Below are 21394 nucleotides of genomic sequence, written 5' to 3' on the forward strand. Positions count from 1 at the left end.
GCAACTAAGTAATGTTTACTTATTTAAAAGAGTCTAATGATCAAAGCAAGAATCTGCAAGAAATCTTTCCATTTAGTATACCCGGAAAGACTTGATTCTTTGCATTCTTGTATGCTGACTTACTGATTAACATTAATATTTTTTTTTTCAATGATCTGTGCTTTGTAATTGCAAGGTGTAAACTTCCAAACTAAAAATTAACATAGAGAAAGGTCATTATAACTGTTACCAGGACAGGTGCTGAGACACTCTTCATGAGGTTGTTTTTCATCAGTCCTGAGATGTTCACAGGAAATAAGCTGATGGCTTAATGACTGGGTTTTGTGATTAATAGTTTGTTTCTTGTTGCCATCCTTCCCCACATATTAACAAAATACAGCTATCCATCAACATGGCAGAAATCACATCCAGTCCTACAATGCAAGCACACATGTGCTCAGTTAAATGGTAAGAACTTGTCTGCACAGTTTGTGCATGTCAAGGTCAGAGCCACTGGTATCCTCACCACAAGACATATCCATGTCCAGTCATGTAACCAAGGAGAGAAGCAGCTCAGGGATCTGCAAATTCCTGCATTCCCCCTGACGTCTAGGTGAAGAAGGTTCAATTGCCCATGAAGTATCTGACCCTCTAAAACAGAAGTTGTGAACAATGATCTAATTCTTACATCCAGGTAAAGAAATTAAGAATAACAAAAGCTTTGATACAGCTACTAAACTCACAATTTGCTAATTTTATACTTATTATTTTTGCCATAAACCAGAAAAATATATACAATGCAATATTTATTAAAGTACATATTTCTTTTCTCAGATTTGATTTTTGTATTAACAATTTTTTAAACACTAAAATCATCCTCAAAATATAATAATTTATTAGCTATTAATATAATTCAGTTATTTGAAAAGAGCACTAACATATTTATTAACATAAGAGTTTAAAAAAAATCTTTCACATGTCGACTATGACATTTACAACTCAATTCCATTAGAAATATGGCTTCTGAGATTCATTATACAGTGAAATACTGTGGTGTCTTATTTTTTTTTCCCCTCCCTGCAAATTTTCAAAATGTACTTAGTCTGAGATTTTTAGAAATATTAACCTTGAGATCTTTATATTGTTTTCTTAGGTATATTACAGTTTTACAGACTCCTAGACATACTGTAAGAACACTGCTCATCTTCATCTTTATTAAGACAGAAAATGCACTCTTAGTGTGCATTACGTGGATAGCATATGTGCAGATCTTGTAATGAAGTAAGTGTCTGCAAAGAAGAGTGGGATGTGCATACAATACACCTTTCTGAAAGGTGTATTACAAAACAGTGAACCTGCCTTATGTATGGATTATCAGCATGTCACACATAGCAGACATGATTAGTCTTTTTAGGTTGCTTAAAAAATATTTAGTTAATCAAAATAATTTAACTTCACAAAACTGAAGTTACCTTCCAAAATATTTTTAAATTGGGTTCTGCAACTTACAAAGGCGTGTTCTGTTGCCTACACAGCTGAAGTTTCTTTCAGCCGCCAAAGCAAAGAAACCATTTGTTGACAGAAACAGGCGACAGTGTTTTGCTGGAGAGATTATACATAAAATAATGGTGTTAATCTCTTTTGTATAAAGTAGACTTCAGGGCACTAACGGTCTCCAAAGACTGTGCTTCATACAACACTTTCAAATATTGTTTGTTTTGATGTGTTTAAGCTCTGAATGTGGTACTTCTGCTGCACACAGATGGGTTACAGAAAAATGCATATTTAAAACGTGTATAGCTATCAGCCACAGTAAAGAATGAAACAATAAGGACAGGATTATGTCTCTAAGGTAACTGATAGAGAAAATCACCTATCAGTGAGATTACGCCAAACGATCAGGGAAACGTAATCTCACCTGAGAGATAAGAAAGTTGATTACAAACCAGGGCTTTCAGTTCATCCTGGCAGATGTAGTTATATTGATCTACATAACCACCAAAGAATAATTACTGTAATTAAAAATGAACATGATCCAAAAAGAATAAAATTCAGCACGAAACTGACAGCTACCTGTTAAAAAGCCAATGATTGACTACTGCTTTTCATATCAAGATTTCATAACCATATGTAGTCTGATATTGCAGAATCTCACATACTGCATGTCAAGCAGTAACTCAGAAGAAACTGAAGACAATATCTGGATCTAAATGTGTTGCAATAGTTAACATACAGCAAATTTCATTTTAAGTTGTGCAAAGTACTGACACAACCAGTTCTTAAATGAGCATACATGTAAATGGTAAAAATGATATACAATTATTGTACCTCAAGATTTACTTTAGACAACTAAAGCATACATTCTAATACTTTTTCTTTTTTTATTATACTTTTAAAATAAGACAACATAAATGTTTCATAATACTGGAACAGGTAGCTCCAAATACTAATACACATCAGTATTCCAATAAAAGTACACTATGGTTCTGATAGATTTTTCCTGTCCTATATTTTTAAGATATTTTAATGGTAAGTAAAAAGAAAAGTTACTTAAAACATAAAAGTTTCCAGTATATTACAGAAGAAAAATATGTCCTCGAACTCAAAAATGAAAATTAACATTACAAAAATTAAATTCAGGTAGAACTCTCTCCTTGTAGCTTTACAACCAACTCCATATTTGGAAAATATATTGAAACAAAATTGATTTTTCAGCTCTTAATAGCATATGCAATAAATCATCAAAACTTTAACAAATCCCTCAGTTTTGCATCTAGTAACTTAAAATCTCCGAGTTAACTTACTGATAACCTTTAATAACATTTTCTTACAATGACAACAGATATATTTTAAGATATTCTTTTAGAATAACAAATAACTCATGCAGGGCTTGAAACTATTCTGCATTTATCTCTATAATGTTTTCTTCTGTTTAATCATAACTACAAATGCAAATTCCATGACATCATTTTCTCCGCACACACTATTGAAGGATTACTACATAAAAGTGGCAGAAACCTGAACACCATAGCCATTCTTAGCCCTGCAGTTTATGACAGATATTCCCCTAAAATGAAGCTGGAGTTCACAGGTACTGCTATGTTAGAAATACTGGACATAGCAGTTGATAAAAATAATTGTTTTGATTTCTTACCCAAGTTACATGTATTTCATTCTGTTTAACATAATCTTTTATTTATTTCTCTCTCTGTTTTTTTTCCTCAGGTATTTTGCTTAGAAGTTGGATGCATATTATAATTTGTCAAATATCTAGCAAGTGCTTGGCACATACAAAACCCAGAAATTGGCATTGAGAACAGACCAAGGGTTCTCTTTATTAGGAAGTGAGCTTAATTTATCTTATTTTATTATGAAAATAAAGAATATGTGTTCCCAAAAAGTTCATCGCAATGAACAGCCATGAAAGTTATGCTTATTGATACTATGCTACAAAAATAATAGAAACTAGACCCTAACGGAGCTTCAATAATTCACTACATTGTTTCCTATCAACATCTGTCCAAAATCTTTCTAAAAACCTCCCTTGATATATCCTGAATGATCAAAATTAAATACTAAAATGCAGGAGGAGTGTATGTATGTGTATATGTATACACACATACATATATATATTTCCATATGCTCGGTTGGTATTATGCATTCCAGTCTGATTTCCTCTCTGTGCACCTACAGACCACTGCTGTTATGGAGGGCTGCTGATAGCCAATGCACAGCAATCCTGCAACACAAAGTCTTCCTTTGCTGCATATTTTTTAAAAAAATTTAAATGCCTGTAAACTAGAATGGTATATTAACAAGTAATAACTCTCAGGAGAGTGTCCTGAAGATCACAAGACAAATGTTTTATGGAACATAGGAGTCGAAATATAATGAATAACATCATAGGAAATGCTGCTCTTTCAAAATTTGTTCTGTTCCATGAAAAATTTAATTACAATGACTGAATTCTGATGGTCATTTTTCACCGTGGCACTGCAGGTTTTTCAGAAGAAAATTCTCATTAATATTGACTGAATTAAGCCAACAGTGATCTCCTGGAAGTAATTGCTCATACATGTATTTAATCCACTGAAGTGTAATTCAACTATCTGTTATCATGGAATACAGCAGCAGTCTGCTACAAAAAAAAGCAGTTTGGGCAGCAAGAAAGTTATATGTAAAGTGAACCTGGCTGGACGGGAGAGAGGTTGAAAGAGGAAATACACTTACCAGAATGTGAATTTGCTCAGAACAAAAGAATCAGGCATTAATGTACAGTTAGTCCATAATTCCAATGTATGTCTTCCAAAATGGACCTCCAGCATCAAATTTCAGTGTATTAATTTAATACAATATTAAAAAGAGGTGATGCTGACAGTCACATCATTTTCTGAATCATCTTGGTTTTTCTCAAATTTATCCCATTCAGGTTATGACCACACCCACACTAATTAGCCTATGATATTTCCAGATCACTGCTAAAGTAAAAATGGAGAATAGATCATGAAAAGAAAAGCTGCCTACACAGAGCCAGCCCTTGTCACTGGCCAGATCCTTCTAAGGATGTTGTGGGTTGGGAGTTTATTTTTAAACAAAGAATAAGAACCTCCTATCACTCCTTACCCTTGTGAAAAAAAATTACATTGTTTAAAAGTGGAAATAAACACATTTCCTAATGAAATTTCTATTAATTAGTTACTTTTCCCAACACTCTTACCTAACAAATTGTTCATCTCATTAATCTCAAAATACCATACAACACTATTTGACTTAAACAAGAATGAGTCCATAGCCTGAGGAACATTTATTTTATCTACAAACTCAAAAGTTATTTTGGACAATATTATTGTTAACATTTATCCCTCGATATAGTTCACTGTAAAAGAACCAGTCACTCTAAAAACAGTGCAAGTTGCTACCCTCTTTATTTTCAAAGATGTTGGAACAAACAACTGCCAACAAGGACCTGCAGAAATGCTGAAAATCAGACCAATATATGAAAAAAGGTCCGCCACCAATCTGGAATTTGAAGTCAGGTCATGTGAACTTGTACAGATTTTGAAGCCTATACTGACTTTGTTTTCAATCTAGCACATACTTTCAATAATTATTCCTCCTGTGCAAAACCAGAAATGAATCACACTATTTTGTACAGTCAGTTCTCCACTTTTCATTTACAACTGCCTTGGCTCAGTAAACATTAGAGGTACTCATGCTCGGAAGATGGTGCTCGGAAGGCCAGCTCTGGAAAAGCACTACAACTTTCTGACCTAAACTAGCTCCAAACAAACTACCCATTTCCCAGCATCGTGTTTGCTAGAGATGTCATTTCAGGGAGGGCTTACTTCCTTGCTGCATGCTTGTTGCCCCCGGCACTACAGAATTTTCTACACAACTTCCTCTTTGTACTCTCATAAAACTCTGGCATCTCTGCAGAGAAATTCTCAGCAAGAAATCAGATTCCATATGGATGGTTCCAGCTAAAAAATGGCAGTTAAAAATTATAGAAAATATCAGCAGGAGACACTGGAGGTGACCAAATATTTCGTTTAGATTTGTATCACTGCAAATGTTCTGCACTCAAAAAGATCAAAGATTGACCATCCCCATGACATGACTGTCATGGAAGAAAATGAAGGGAATGCTACAAGTTTAAAATGTATACTTTTCTGATTTTCAGGAAGAAGAAAATTTTTAATCCATGGACTTTCTAAAAAACTGATCTGTTGTAACAGCTTCTGATTACATATTAATGAAGAGAACTGAAATACACTGAACACTTAATGTATTTTGTTATGCCTAGAGTAGTGTATATATCTGTCTTCTCAAGAAGATTCTCAAGAAGACATTCCAAAGCCCAAGTGAGTCATTTGGTAAGTGAGTTCGCAAATATTTGATAACAGTAAGGGACTGGTAAAGTTTGGGAATCTTGGTTCTGGATGCATGACCTTGAAATAGGATTCCTTGAGTTTTGCTCTGTCCAGTTGCCATTTGTATCCATATCTCTAGTTATGCAGGTTGTTCAAAGCTAATGATGTTACTGTATTTGACATAGGTGATGCTGTGAACAGCAGAAATGTCTGCCTTATCAGGACTATTTCCTACCTCCGTTCACTGACATGTCTTGTTCACATTAGCCATCAAACAGGTGAAGTTTTCAGAAATCCTTTTGAGAAAATGAGCTAAAAAACCCCACAAACTTTAATCATTTTTCAGTGTTTAGAGTAGAAAAGCGAGACATTTAGACTGTTAGAATATTTTTTCAGTGGCCTGCAACCAAATACGCACACAGCTGATCAAATTTTTGCCTACATGTCTTACTAAGTTCTGGTATGCTACAAGACAAGTAGGGCAAGAGACAAAAAACTGTAGTCAATTAAATTCCATTCCTAACTTACTATTCAATATACAGGGGATAAAGGACAAAGAGATATCCATGAGCTTTAGTAAATTGTACTCCCACTCAAATTTGTATGACATTCACTACCTGTCCCAAGCTTCTCTGATTTCTTGTTTGTGACAGCATTCTATTGCAGAGTTTCTCCATAGGTGCACTGTGGTAAATATGGAAACAGCTATCTGAAATTAACTACTGTTTTGCGAGTCAGGGTTAAACTCAAAAATTCCCACGAATCCTGTCTCTGCATCATAATCCATCTGTTTTGGCTAATGGGCAACATTTAAAAGTATTAACAACCACCTCAGATTTTTTAAAAAAATAAGATAAAACAACGGGTTACATGTCATGATGCTCTTCCTTCATACTCAACAGTTTTTGGAGATGTCACCCTTCATCTGGCTCTGCAAGACAACAAATGACTGCCCTGAAAAGCAGAACTAATAGCAGTTTCAGCAATGGCACTTGCCATCTTGTCTGCCTGTGGCTTTATCAACAAGAGAAAAAGAACTCATCACCTAAAGGAACTTTTACTGAAACAAAGAGGACAGAGACTAGCCTTTGGAGATCTCTATGCAGATAATGTCAAAGCTGCAGCTGCAACTCATCAGCAAGAATGCTAGAACTATAAGCACACAATTGCAGTGAAATATACACAATTGTACAAAGACTGTTCAGGACAGCAGGAATTGAAAGTGTTCTCTACATCCTAATTTGCTCGTATCTTGCTCTCTATGTATTTTTACATGATGCCTAAACACAGTATCATGACTGGTAAGATGCTAATTTTCATTAAAAAATCCTTAAAATATGCCTAGACTGCTAAAATGCTGATTTGTATTTGAAAAAAAGGTCTAGAAAATAAGGGAATACAGTGCCATGGTACAATTTGAAGTGTAACATACGCTGGACATAAAATACTAAGAATACTGTTTTCAACAGGGGGAGCATATTCAGGGTGGCATGGTTCACAGGTGGTGTTTGGTTTTTGACTGGGAAACTACAAAGAAGAAAATCAGGAACTACTTTGAGAACGCAAGAAATGGAAAGGTTTGTTTACTGTAGCAGCAGGCCAGCACTGAAAGCTAAAGGGCAAAGGGAGAGATTTCTGAGTAGATAGCTGAGGTAGGAATAACTTCAGTGTCATGGCACTGAGGATGCTTTGAATGCAGTACACAGAAGGAGTAGGTAAAGATGCAAGAAAGGAAACACAGTAAAATGAAGTATGGTGGTGAGGTGGGTGTGGACACTTTTTCAGTGCATTTAATTTTTTTTTTTTTAAATGCTTCCATAATTTGCAGTTGCAAGCAGTGAGTAAAAGCAAACACTGTATGCTATACTCTCATGCACCAGAAACTGGGGGGGGGGGGGGGGGGGGGAAGGCAGAGGGCCAGGGGACAGGGTGACGCGGAGGACAATGAACACAAGATGCAGTCTACCATGTATTATCACTTTTCCTCCGTACAAGAGGAAAAAAAGGCAGCTGCCCTCCAGGGGGCAGGGTGTTTATGACTGGCAGATGAGATGCGTGCAGCAGTCTGTCTAGTCCCCTTACACATTAGAAGGAAAGAACACATCACAGGAAAATAATAATGGTCCTCAGGCACCTCTTCATCATTGAAGTCAAGGCTTGTTCCAGCATGTTCATGTCAAACTAGATTTCACTCATGGCTTTTCTAATAATGTCTAATGTTAGAGTCACTGTAGGAGGCCCAGATATTTTCCTTTGCTCTTCTGTAAATGAGCTTCAGGTCCTAACAATTTAGATAAAAGGCTGCAGTTACCTGTCCCCTTTGGTCACCCTTCCAGAAATTGTCTTGTCACTATCCTTGTTGCAATGTCTGTTCTCAAAGACTTTTCAAAGTTTCGCTCCATCTTCAATGTCTAGGAAGATGTGCATCTTTACAGTTCCAGGACAGAGCACAAGAGAGAGTACCATGCTACAGAGCAATAATGTTCACTTCTTCAACAGCTACTTTTGTGTGTATCAAATTTTATACAGTAAGCTGTAACTGGGCAATATGGCACAGAGCAGCAAGGACACACAGGAAAACAGATGAGTTCACCCTGGTAACACAGGGAAGAGTATTGATGGCAGCTGGAAGGCTGCCAAAACAGTGAACAAGCACAGATGTGCCCAGATATTAATATTCATTAACTGATGTTCAGTGAACTTTCTACAGCTTCAATTGCAATTACAAAATGTGCATTACCTCACCAGCCAATACTTCTTATGAATTGCATCCTGTTCAGGATGAGATCATTTCAAGGAGCAGTAACTGAATTTAATGAGGATAAGACTGTCTTGCAGAGGCAATCTTTAAATGTAATTCAACATTCTTTAGAAATAGTATCAGCCATCCTCATTCAGTGCTGAGACATGACTACTGTCTTTAGTAGGGAGATCTTTTCATTCATGATCATAAGAAAATGATGATACAGTTTAAAAAAAGCAATACATTTAAGTGTCGGATTTACTTATGACTAGAAACAGTAACCACAGGCCTAAACTTCCAATATGTGGTCATTTTCACTTTTGATAAAACTTAATTCTTATTAATTTACCATTTCTATAAGGTAACAGTACTGATTATTTTTAAAAACATTACCAAGGTATGATGGACTGCATGGATTTGGAAGATGGGAAAAGCAGTGTGATATAAATAGTGCAGAGATTTACCAAAGCATCTTCACCCTGAGAAAGTCCCACGCTTAAAGAATCATCAAGTCCATTGGAGAAAAAATACTGAAACAATGCTTATTACTTTTCATGGCAGGTAGTACACTTAAGAAGATTCTTCTTAGTAGCTATTTGAGTCTAAAGGTATAAAACAGAGGCTGACAAAAGACATCAATTAAATGCACTTTGAAAGATTATTCATAAGTACTTAAAATTTCAATTTTAGAAGAAAATGAAATGACACCAAACACTTTTCAGCAACATGAAACAACGCCCTTGCCAGTGAAAGGCACTTGTATGGTCTTATCCAGAAGAGGTCAAGAATACCACTTTCTGATCAGCTAGGTCAGCTATTTAGATTTCTGCTGGCACAAAATCATATGTGAAAAAAAAAAATTCATAATATTATTTTTATGACTAAGTTCTCTTGTTAACTTCTTCAAGTCATAATTTTTGTATTTTTCTTGTACCCCTCAACCTAGTATTCTGCACTGTATTTCTGTAAACAGCCCTACTCGTAAATTCTATATGCAGCCAGTTTTTGCTTTTTATTTTCTAAATGAGTGCTTATTTATTCCCTCCAAATTTTTTCCACAAATTCAGTTGCAAACAATATGCTGTCTTAGTAACTAAATAAACTAAGTATATTCTATTTAAAGATCTGTGTTATTTCAACTTTATTCTAAAACTAAAGTTTAACTACTCTGATGTGGGTCACGTCTTTGAACATCTGATCATGCGGATCGGAATGTCTTATCAGCTTCAGAAATTGTCTACTGGATTTTAATATAAAAGTATACACACCACACACACTTTTGTTCTAAAATCATATCACCTTTTTGAAAATAGATTTTAATAATAATAATGACTTTTGATACCTTTTACTGGTGAAAAACAAAGATTTAACTCATATAAAACTCAGGTGTGCTATAAAAAGTATTTAAAGCAAGAAAAAGACTAGTAGGTTGACTTTTCAATAGAGGACAGAAGTTTTACCATAGCTATTATCTGAAATAGACAGTAATTAGGACTAAAACTCCATTTCAGAAACTAAACTGAAATAATTCACAACCAAACCACTTCTGTGTGAGAATTTCAAATGTACCATGATTGAATAACTGCAACTCAAGAGAGACGCACATTTTCATCATATAATCTTACCTTTTAGTGTGCATCTTCAGAACATGAAAGTGTAATGGGTTGATGCTATTAAAACGGATCTCTGTGTTTCCCAAATTTAAGTAAAAAATAGCAAGAAATACTACAAAAGTCACTGAAAACTATTTAATACATAATAAAGTTTTACTTTCTTGAAATTAGACATAAATTAATTTAATTAGGTCATTAAAGGTTTCAAACAGGCATCATGTTCATCTTTTTCATTTCAGAAACATTTATGGTATAACAGGTGCATTCAAGACAGGTGAATGCCAAGCATTCAGTGCAGAGGAACACAACAGCCCTCTTCCTATGTCTATATTTTTCAACTATTATTCTGTATGTGGAACAATAGTGAGTCTAGATTTTATCTAACAAATAAACAAATATCCCCATGCATACGCATTTGACATAGAAATCTGTATAGTTTTGTACCTTAATAACAATTGTTATCTTCTCATTTGAGGAAAGGCTTCTACAGAATTCATACGTTAAAAATAACTACAACTCCACACAATGGAAACAATTTAAACAACTTTGAAAGATGAGCTTACTTGCATATTTCTGTATTACACCCTGAGAGTAAGTTTGAGGTGCAATCCATGGTACAGAAAGAAACTTAAAGAGATCTCTTATCAATAAGACCATGTTAAAACCAAAGAACCAAACAGAAAACCTAAAAAATTATGCCTGTTGAAGACCGTGTCTCACCACCTCTAAATGTTTGGTTTGTCATCCTACAATCTTACCTATTTCCCAAAGCTAGCTTAAGTACTTCTGCAGAACTCTCGCTTTACCTGTTCTTTTGAAACATTAATACCTATACTTACGTAACTGATTCAGAAAACATACAGTCAATTCCATTCCTGTGTCTCTGATATTAATAGTCAAAATCAATGGTTGGGTTTAAAACTCACAGTATTGGCTAACTCAGTTTTTATATAGTGGTATGTTGCATCCCTGCTAGTAAAAGAGCTGCTTAGAATTGCTTATGAAGGTTTCAAGCTCAGAATAAATGTGTTAAAGCTCGAAGGCAAATGTGTCAAAAGTGTAGACGCACCATCAGATACATAAGCACGTAAGGTGCAACAGAACCTTGCTGTATCTCTATTTTAATTTATATCTCACTGTAACCAATATTGCTGTAAAAAGTTAGCAGGCATATTATTACAGCCATAAAATTTATGCATCCTATGCATGGCACAATAAAAGAGCAACTAGGAACATTTTTCTTAGCACAGGAAATCTTCTCATTTTCTAATTTTGTAGACACTGAATCCATGTCTGTTTGTTTGCTTGTACTTGTTGGATTCATAGGGTCACATGAATAATTATAAGATTATTTTGGATAGTACTTAAGGGCCAGGAAATTCTCAGAGTTTTCATGACTGAACTGTTTAATATCGACTTTTAGGTCAGGCTACAGAACATAATTTCATAAAACAAAATAACTTTGTTCTATAAAGAGGCATTTTCCACTTCATGGGTTTTTTTAAACACCTAGAATAGAAAAGGCTCCATTCCTTGCTCAAATTAACAACAGAATATTGATACCCCGAACATAATTTTTAAATGACACATTTAAAATAGTTTAAATTAGTGATTAAAAGTGAATCTTCATTCATCACTATTCACAATGAACACTGAATAATAATCCAAAAAAACACCTCAAATTTGTAAATTTTTAGGGCTAAAACTAATCAATTTCAATAATCCAGCATGGTACAATGATGCAATTTCACCAACACTGGTATCTTGAATCATTAACATCGTACTTTTGACACTATTCATCTTCAATAGTCATTTGCTGCTAAGGGAAATAGTGCTGTATGTACAGAAAATGTCTAAAGTTTAGGAAAGTTTAAGAAGCATGAACAGGTAATATACACTGAAGTGACCTAAAGAATTCCTCTTTTTTTTTTGTTTCCACTTGGTGTGTTCAAATGCTGCTCTAAACTAAATAACTGTTCTGCCAAACACCTTGTGTTCCATTTTCACAACAAATTTTTATTTTATGCACAGCTTTGATGAAGGATGCCTAATACACGCTAATAGTCATACCTACATTATGACAACGGTATACTAAACTGTATTTACTGAGGTTACTGAAACAGGTTTTGAGTTTCATCCAAGTCTACTAAAAGATGAAATGATGCTAAAACTGTGATCAAATTAAAATTGATGAGTTTATTTTGCTGTCTCCAAATACAATTTTGGAAGCCAATTCCAGGATCTAAACACAGGATAATCACTCATTAATTTTATTTTCAGTTCAGTTCTACTTTCCTTAAACGCACAAAATAGGTATCTAATGTTTTGCAACTTTCAAGAGTTCTAATACCTTCATCACTGTTTTGTAATGTAAATATGCTTATTTTAAGAGAGAATGAGAGGAGTGACTGAACAAGGGAGTAAGACTGAGAGAACCTTAGTTCTGTATTTAAATTACACTTTTTAATTGTTAATGAAGTAAATATAGTCTGGTCCTGCAGAATCATATGTTCTCCTTTCTTTTCCCACTGGAGTGGAATGTCACTTGAGGCTTGATTTTCAGAATTTAAGGCATCTGGCTTACGACCAGAAGAACAAAAATATTTTAAATTAACTTTCCTTATTCTCTGGGGATTGTTACAGACCCAGGGACTACAGTTTAGTCTTCCATGAGATTTATTTTGCTTTAGTATTAGCTTTGACTCAACTTTGTATATACAACAGCTTCCTCACCAAAATTCATAGCCTCTCTGCTCAATGCAATTACTTTTATAAACTGCAATTACATTACACTGAATTACATGCATAACTGACGTATGTAAATGCTTAATCTCTCAAAATGAAGGCTAAAACTTAGATTCCTATTATAAGCTTCTCTTTCATACCATCACATCAGTTTTGAAAAAAAATTTAACTCATTTGTAATTTCATATGCCCAATTTAGGGCTTTTTAATTCAAAAGCTTTATCTTACTAAGAAATAGCATACTTTAGTAGCTTTGGGAGAGCTGAGTACAGATTTGTTTTGAATTAATTGCACCAAGTTTTCACGTATATAATAAATTATTCATGTAGATGAGGGAGGAAAATCTGTAGTGGAAGTTTCAGTTAATGTTTCCCAAGCAAAAATGATTGTTTGCTCTCTTGTTTTAAGTAATTATCACAGAAGAACAGAAAGACCTTGAAAGCACTGTATGTTTTCATGAAATTCTAGTAGTAGTATAACATTTTACTGAAGTCTCAAATACTCTGAACTTGACAAGTACATTGTTAAGATCTTTAGAGGGCATTTCTGTCACAGTAGCATCATTCTGAGTATAAGCAGGAAGCCTTTTTTCTTCCAACAGTGCTATGATAAGAAATTGAGGCAGCATCAGAGAAAAAAAAAAGAAAAAAGTACTTATAAAGGTTATATAGATGTGATGGATCTTTACTGTAGTACTGAATAAACAAGCAGAGATAATTTGCAGACCCTTAGTTTCTCAGTGGCATATCAAGGACAATCTATTCCCATGGAAGGTAACGTTTTATGTTTTCAACAATAGAGGTCTTATCAAACCGCAGATCTACATAAAATATATGAGTCTATTATAATACTAGCATAGAAAAGGGTAATGCTGTGGTGAAAAGTAATTTACATCTGAGACATCTACTTCTAAAATTTATTTTTAAAACTGAGTCTTTATATTCCAAAAGCTATGCTACAAACTGTACTAGTACATTCTTCTACGATGAAATGTGCCTATGAAGATTTAACTATCAAAGACCATATAAAACAGAAAATAAAGCAATGATGGAAGTTTAGTTGCTTATTTAATTTAAAATGGAACTTTTAGGTACTAGTTTAGTATTATTAAAAGAACCGACACAAGAAATTACACTTCTTAAGCATTATGGCCTCTCTCAAAATCAACAGAGAAGGAGTAAAGTTGGCAACAAAACACTATTCCATAAACTAAGTTAAGATGGTTTTGATAACTCTGCACCCTCAATATGTACTTGACAAATATGTGACTGTAATTTAACATTTTAGTCTAGTAATTTTTTTTTTTCCTCCTGACTGGCTACTTTTCTATTGACTTTCCTCATGAGGCGTTACTCCTCTGGACTTACTAACATATTAGAGAAAGTCCATATTCACATACATGCTATTTATCAATATGTTCATTTAATAAATGTATCTGTATATTCCACAGCCCACCTTTTTTTTATCACTGTGTGCACACTTTAAAACGGAAATGTTATCTTCCTATGTATTCATTTGGCTCCTTGGGAAATAAGTCCTACAGCCTTAATGCTGCCAGAGATTGCAGTATACGTGACTTTTAATACTATTCATAACGTACCAACCTTCAATTACCTTTGTGCTGCTATGAAGTAATAAAATAAAAGTAGTAGATATTCGAGCTTTTTACTGAAAGCCTCAAAGCTTTATAATAATTTTCCCTGCCTGTTTGCTTTAAAAAAGTAAACAAACTAAACTACAAAAGCATCAGAGAGGTAAAACTGCCCCCCACTATATAAGTTAAAATATTACAAGTTGTCACAGAGACACACAGTTTGTGTTGATTATGTATAATCGTAACAACTTACTCCTATTAATCATTGGAGCTTATGTACAAAATAGAACATTATTGTGTTACTTCTACAAGTAGGTACTTGGACTCCTCATTAACCAGCCTACACAATAAATTACTTGGACCAAGTTAAAAACACTGTTCATAGTTCAAATTCCTGAAACATTACACTTTACTGGAAAACTGCTCAGTATACTCAAACATTATACAATTTTCAAGCTTTTTCAACTACTTGTATGTTTGAGAAAAGGAAATAATTATCTCAATATGATTATTAGTGTGTCATCAGCTGCCTGTAATTTCACATGTATACAATGGGAGAGTAAGACAAAACAGTATTTTAGTATTTTTAAACACACACATAATAATCAAATGTCATCCTGATTATATATTATATTCTATTTGTTACACTGGGTGAAGTGATAGGCACAGAATGTGCTTTCATTTATATTCTTAGTGAATATTCACAAAACCAAATCTTACATTATTTCAATGTATTTTACTAAAAAAATAGCAAGCATTTTCCATAAATCCTTGTTATACATGCTATATTTCTTCAGCAATTTACAGTAACAATGAGGTATTCACCGGAGGCTTTAATGCTGATTTCCTCAACTGTGTCTGTTACCAAAACAACAAAGTAAGAAAAAGAAAAGCCTGTAATTATATTACTTTGTTTATAGAGTTAGAATCCAATACTAAGCAAAAAAAAGTAGACAGAAGTTCATCCAGGTTTTGTAACTTTAAGTACTAGAACTCAGTAAATGGCTTTACAATCAATTAAACACAAAAAGCTAGTAAACATTCACATGCAGTATGCCTAATTTAAATCAAAAAGAAACAACACAGACTTTCAGAAATTACTAATTGTTTACATCTGCAGGGTAATTACTGACTGTTTCAGTAAGAAATATCCTGCTTAATATACCAAGAATATATTTTTTCCTTCAGCCCTACATCCTTAGTTTCTGAAGCAAGCAAGCCTTCCTCTAATTCCTGCAGTAAGAAAAACTTTTTTATATTTTATATTGCATGAACCATACCTTTTCCCCTTGTGTTTCACCATATCCATATCATACCAACTGTTAGGAAAAATGAGAAAATGGTATAGAAATTGAAACAAGCAGACACAAGCAGAAACTGCAAGTTAGCTTTCAGCAATACAAGATGACAGTCTGTTCTCGTCTACAGAGACTGACTAAGAGCCTGGAGAGAAAAGTAGTACATTGCCAAATCTTAATCCCGTTGCTGCATTTCACATGGTGCTGCCTCACCTCTGCAGCTCCTACAAGTCTACTTTTCCAACAGTCAGTGGAAATCTATTCATTGTAAAAACTCCATAAGCATTTTAGTTTAACCACAGACAAACAGATAATAAAATCTGAAGTATTCAACATTTAATTTTGTTATTGGACTTCATGTTTACATTACTGCAAATGAAATGATGCAATGCTAAATTTATCTGAAAGCACTGCCTTAGACTTTCGGTATTGTATGAATTTACTGAAAAAAATATTTTACAATGTTGGCAATTAAGAAATTTCTAAAATGTTTTTACAAATACAGAAAATAATGTCACTGTACTGATGTAAACTCATTATAAGTAAAATATTCTTTCCACATTAGATTTCTCATCTCTAAGCTACAAACACAATTATATTATTGCAGAAAATATACAGATTAATAGGAAAAAACTTTTGAGTCAAATTACATAAACAGAAGAAGGTTATTTCTAATTACTGTCCTCCTGAAACAGTTCACAAGCATGCTGCTCTGCTGTATTGCTGCAATGTCCTTTTCTATTGACCCACCATATTTCTTCACAAGGGGGCACAATTTAGAAAGGAAAAGCCTGTTTCACAAGCAGTTCTTTCAGTCCTAAAGATTCCAAGGGTAACTGCATGCTGAAGAGGGTCGCAGAGGAGCACAATGTGGAAAAAATATTTTTTTCCTAATTTGGGAAAGGAAACAAGGATGAAACAAGCAGCCTTATAAATCAGTTTTATTTTAGACTGAGTATAGATGAAGAAGCCAACGTGGAAGTACCACAGTACATTGGATATTTTGTGGCTTCACAGCATTATACTCCTCAGGAAGACTCCTTGAAGTGGGTCACACTTCAAATAAACTTAAATAAATCTGTATCTGGTAACCCAGGTAACTTTATCTCAGAAGTGGGCCTTCTTACTGTTTAGTTTATCCCCAAATACCGTTCTTGAATAACTTCATCTGTGGACCAGCATCAACTGAAAAGCAGGATAGGTGAGAGTGATCAGTCATGGAAGGGAAAAAAAAAGCAAAAAAAAAAAAGAAGTGTGATAAAGGTAACGATCATAAAGGTAAAACTAGTAAAGCCACTGAGAAGGAGAAGCCATGTAGTAAACATGACAGTTGTATATCTTCTGAAAACACATTTTAAATAACATGACACACCCCTTAACTGTCTTTAAAATACCTTCCCTTACTGGTACAGAAAAACTAACCCAGAAGAAAAATCATGAAAAGATATGCTACAGTCGCATGCTAGAGTTTACAGAAAGTAAACAATATGCAAAACATCCAACCTGATCGCCTCCTTCAGTGCCTCCTGTAATACTTAACAGAGAGCAACTAATATAGACAAGGAGTACATGACAGAGACTGTGCATCTAAAAGACAACAACTCATTGACATGGAATTCCCAAGCATTAAAACACAGAGTAAACACCTCTTCCACAGACACCAATTTCCTTACATTATTTGGAAATGGGGATTCATCAGTGTCATTTGAGTAAAAGTAAAGTAGAAGAACAACCACTATTCTGAATTAAGCAAGGTAGGGAATATAATAAAGTTCAGGTAAGTAATTTTAATTGTGTTTCTTAACAACAAGTAAATTTATTCCAAGATAAATTTGAAGTTTGTTGGCAAACAACTATGGCTATTTAGTTCATAATGTATTGTCACTCTTCAATCTATGAACATTTTAATGGACACATTAATGATTTGTTAGCAAAACCGTTTTGAGAAAAGGCAATCGATAAGAAATATGACTAAAGTAAAAATATTTAATGAATTTAGCTAGACAGTCACAGAATCTGTAGCATTACCTACATATAATATGCTGCTAAGATTCACATTCTTTCTTAGTTACTAGTACACAACTGATGCAAAAGTGTTCTTTGAAAATTTAGAACAAAGAACCTGAACAAAAGATATAATTTAAACTGAAAAAATCATAACTCCTGAAGTCCATAATAAAATCTTCAATCTAAGTGCCTATGACCAAATCATTATCCAAATAGTATGAACCCTGATACCATCTAGTACAGAAACTGCTTTACTCTTTTAAGCTTCTTTAATGCACAGCATGATCCACTATGCAAAGAAATACTTCAAGACAGCCAATCTGTTCTTGGCAGCAACAACAAAACGAAAGTCTAAGAGATTTGTTCAAATACAATTTAAATGCACCTCTGGCAGATAAACAATGAAATTCTCTTTCCTCTTAGGGTTTGTGCAGAAGAAGTAAAATCTATCTAAATTCCAAGTATAGTTTGGTAATGCTCTCTATCAGTTGAATTTAAGACCATTATGTCCCCTCATCCTGAACATACTCTTTTCTATATGAACAAGCTTGTAAAACTAACCAAACTCACAGCACCCTAAAGTGCCTCCCTACATTAAAAAAAAAAAAAAGGAATGACTGGAAGAAGGAGGTTGATATGTCTACATTCATTTAAGTTTCCAGGCCTGAGCTGCTTCTGAGATCTCATCTACAACTCCAGGTACTGCATGCAGGACATAAGGGAATTGTTGACATGCCTAAACCAACCAGGAGTCAGGGATCAATAAGACAGCCTTGCTCACTTCATCTTAGCAAAGGGTTAGCAAGAAAACCAAATGCTTTCATGTCAAGTACACTTTTTGTGTATTTTTCCGTGCCACAACATATGGACCTAATAGCATGAGAAAATTTATGAGAGATTCCACTCATATGTAGAATCCAACAGATGAACAATGTTGTTCCCTTCAACCCACAGCAATAGCTTTTTTATTTGTTGTTCTTCCAGTCCAAGGAAGAAAAGCTAAGTTTTCTCAATAATGTCAAGGAATCTTAGGTAAACAAACCAGTGCAAAATGCCTGAGGGATGATAGTTTAGAGTTTATTGTGCCAGCACATGAGACACAAATGGTGCAACCTGCTTTAGCAGAAGATTACATTCTCCCCAGCTGCAGGATTTTTTTGACAAAAAGGTGAAGGTGCACTATTAACTCATCTTTGTTCTCCTTCCAAAGAGAACAAGCCATCTCTGCAGAAGACTGATTATATGACCTCTTAATTAAAACCCTGTCAATTCTAAAATAGCTTTAATTTCACAGCGATCTTCTTTGACACCGCCAGGAACAGATAATTGGTGTTAGAGCCTGGAAGGAAACTCCATATTTCCCACAAGTCATTAAATATGTATCTCATTAGCTTTCTGCTTCTCCATATGAATGGAACTGAAGAGAGCATGTATCTGCAAGGATTCAGAAAAGAAAACCAAAATGAAGACAATATCCAACGTATCCTCTTTGACCTGCTTGCCAAGTCTATCCCAAAGCAAAAAAAAAAAAAATAAAAAAACCAGATGCAGAACTCTGGTGTTACAAGTTCTCCTACATAACTTTCTTGTGTAGGTTTGTCCCAAAGGGTTTTTAGCTGCCTAGACATTTTGGAACCTGCGTCTGTACTAAGACATGCGTTTGCAGTATGTTAAGTACTCCAGTGCTTTCAATGAGAAAGTGTGAGCTCTGTTTTGAGCTCCAAGAACTTAAGCTTTTCATCTCAAATATTCTGTATTATTTGATCCAAACCATCCCTGGAAAGCTCTCCTTGTGAAAGGAGAAAAACATTCCCATGAAAAAGCATTTCCTCCAACAGTATAAACGGGAACTCTCCAGCTCATAATCCTGCTGGTAAGAAAGAAGACAAAAGTTCAGGAGACCATTTTAGAGAAATTCAGAAAAACAGGCAGAAGCCTAGCTTGCACTTTTTATACCTGACAAAGACTGGAAAGTCTGCATTAAAGCTTTGCCAGAAATGTCCATCACTAAAGACCTTAACATTTTCTTTCCTGTATACTTCCTATTTCTAAAGCTTATTGGAAACTTTCACTAGTACCAGGTACGTGAATTTTTATTTTTCTCTTACTTTCCAAAATGCCCCAAAGGAGGGAAAACTATACCCCCAAATCAGTACACAATATTACCAGTTTTACAAACACAGGAGAAATGGAGAAAATAAGTATATAATAACATCTCCAAAATAACAACTATACACACAATGTAACTGGGAAACTTTCATTCCCTTTTCCTGTTTTTTTTTAATGCGTGCTTCTGAGGCATATAAAGAAAAGAAATTATCGTGCTAACTTTCTTCATAAGAGGTCTGAAAATAAATCTAATTCTAAAAAAATCAGAAAGATGACCAGAATTACTTTATAAAATAGTGTCTACAAAGCTCACATGTTCCTAAGTTTTTGGTACTCTATTTCTTGTCTCATATGGGTCAGTATTTGTAATCTGAAGATTTTTAATTCTAAATTTCTATGGAAAAACAGTTATGCATAGGAAACTTCCTGTTGGACAGATAAGAATATTAACAGCATTTTCTTTCACTCATACAGTGCAAAAACACCAGAACGTGACAATAAGACAACAACCAGGAGACAATTTTACAGTATGGGAAACATCATATAATAACAGAATATTTTTAACTTATCCAAGAGTACTCTCCAAAAGTTCACACAGGGAACCAGTATCAAAGCCATACCATTCTTAAATATAAACTAACTTTATATCAAACTAATCTGTATTCTTCTAAGACAAATGTTTTTTAGAAAGCTACTAATATTTGCGACTTCAAAAGTGGAGCCACTCAGATGATTTCTTTCAGCCAGATCAGAAAATAACAGCGACACTCTGTGTTTAAGAGTTAAGATTTTCATCTGATTCCACCTACTGGTAGGAAAATTGATTTCTATAGCCATTAGAAAGGTACAAACAAGCAAAAAAGCTTTGCTCACAATCTCATTTGATTAGTAGAAAGTGAAATGGGCAAACAGGGGTTTCCAACAAGGAATCTGATATCAAGTGGCTTAAAAAATCTGCTAGTGAAGATTTTAAGGAGTAATATTCTAATGTTTTTTGAAATTCACAGGATGTATTGAGGCATGACTAACTTTCAACTTTAAAGCCTAAACTTAATTGAAATACATGGCAGTGAAGACTGAAAAAAAATATTTAGTATTCGCACTGGTTTTTACCTGAAAAAAATATTTCTTTTCAGTATTTTGCCAAGAGTAAAGTTTTCATGAATACAGATTTTTAAATGTTTTTCAGATATGTATGTGAACACAGATGACATTTTAAGCAATGAAACAAAGCAAGTTGAATAATCCTTTATATTCAGATAATTTGCTCAGAATAAACCTTTTGCTTATATTCATATAAACATAACTGTCATGACGTAAGACTATCCAAGAGAAAATATCATCTCTGTTCAAGCCATATAAGCACAAAAAACTGGGGAGGTTGGCTCTGAGATAGGCAAATTCACTTCAAGGAAAAATTATTTTGTCCACTTAGG

At 34.2% G+C, this 21394-nt stretch overlaps 1 protein-coding gene across 2 annotated transcripts in view; it reads right to left on the bottom strand.

Moving 5' to 3' along the window:
• Positions 1-21394, bottom strand: part of PLCE1 (phospholipase C epsilon 1) — a 159891-nt gene that overhangs the window by 93766 nt on the left and 44731 nt on the right. The window lies entirely within an intron of this gene.

Source organism: Colius striatus, chromosome 8, assembly GCF_028858725.1.
Source record: "Colius striatus isolate bColStr4 chromosome 8, bColStr4.1.hap1, whole genome shotgun sequence".
NCBI classification, from domain to species: Eukaryota; Metazoa; Chordata; class Aves; order Coliiformes; family Coliidae; genus Colius; species Colius striatus.